A 1,578-nucleotide genomic window follows, 5' to 3' on the forward strand; every position below is an offset into this window, starting at 1 on the left:
CGCTCCCTTCTCCCGTTCCCGCTGGCCCGTCCATCAGCACCTGCCGTGCGAGAGACCCGCGTTCTGTTTGCGTTCAGGGCGTTCCTTCCTCGCCGGGGTTTGGCGAAGGGTGCGCGTCGTAAAAGTCGTACCTGCTCTGTACACACGCAATCTCTGGAAGTTCACCTGGATAAAAACTCCCTTCCTGGGGCAAGGAACCTGCCGGTGGGGTTTGGAGGGTCACGGAGGGCTGGCGTGAAGAATTCAAGCCCCAGGCTGCTTCAGAGGATGTGGGTGTAGGTGTGGGGCTGAGGAGGGGGAGCCCTCCGCCTGCAGCACTGCTGCAAAACCACTCACGAGCAAAAGAGATTCGCGGTGTGCCTGGGGCTGGTGCTGCTGAACTTCGTTTACTAGCGTGGAATTACTGTGTCAGTTAATTCCCAAAGGTTGCAGAGGTGGTGGAGATGCTGGTGTGCCCTTCAGTAGGTGAGAGAGGGGCTTTAGGTCAGCAGACGTGTCAGCAAAGGCCAGAAGCTGAAGCTTCTCCACCTCAGGCTGGAAGCGTGGACCTCGATTTTTCACATTAACTGAGCGGGTCAGCCTGGGCTGGGGCGAAACGCCGGGCACAGGTTTGGCACCGCCGCGGAAGAGCCGCCCAGGCTCCGTAGGCTTCACATGGGACAGACAGACTCATGGGTTGGACCGAAAAGTCTTCTTTTTGCCAAAACCTGCATTTAGAAGAGCCCCACAAGGAAGAGGAAACGTCCTCGCAGCGGGATGCAGGTGCAGCACGTCCCTGAGCGGCTGCTCGGTGTGTGGTTTGGAGAGGAAGCGCAGGGTGGGAAGGAAACATGCACATCTCCAGGGGAATCCTTGCGGGGGGGTGCTTGGACAGGAGGCGCAGTTGGCTTTGCTGCGGGTGTGGAGTGCTTTTTTGCTGGTGTTTCGGGAGGGTTTTTTGGCTCTAGGGGGGTTTAGGTTTGGGGATTTTTAACGTTTTGGGAACAAATCTTTCTTAGCATTGAGACAGAAGAGCAGGGTTGTCCTGGGGGAGCCTGGGAGCTGAGGAGGTAAAGCTGACGGATGGCTTCAGCAGGCCGGTTCTTGGAGGCAGCCCGGCAAGCGCAGCTCTCTGGCTGCACGTCCTGGAAGGGCTGTGTCCACCTCCCGACGCGGGGCCGTCCAGGCTGACCGGCTGGTGTTAGGAACCACAGCCGGGACTGGGGGCAGTTACGACATCTCGCCGGAGCCGGGCAGGGGAGGTGTCGCACAGGACTCTCCTGCCAGAGCTGGATGGTTTCAAAGATCATACGAGGTGTGCGTATGGAGTTCCTGCGAAGCCCAGCCCCGACAAGGTATGTTCTCTCGCTCGCAGAGGGCTTGCCGTGTGTCTGGGGTTTAACTCATGTTACTGGAAAGTCGCTTGAATAAACATTCCGCAGAACAGCCCTCGGGCATCCCTCGGTCACCGCTGGCGTGGGGCTTGCTCTGGCAGCGTCCGGACGCTCGGTGGGGTCAGTTCGGCCCAGATCAGACCCCCACAGCTGTCAAGCGAACACGTGTGCGTATCCGTGAGGGGCGTGGGTGAAACCACCCGAT

The sequence above is a fragment of the Buceros rhinoceros genome, unplaced genomic scaffold (genome assembly GCF_000710305.1).
Source record: "Buceros rhinoceros silvestris isolate BGI_N320 unplaced genomic scaffold, ASM71030v1 scaffold34057, whole genome shotgun sequence".
NCBI classification, from domain to species: Eukaryota; Metazoa; Chordata; class Aves; order Bucerotiformes; family Bucerotidae; genus Buceros; species Buceros rhinoceros.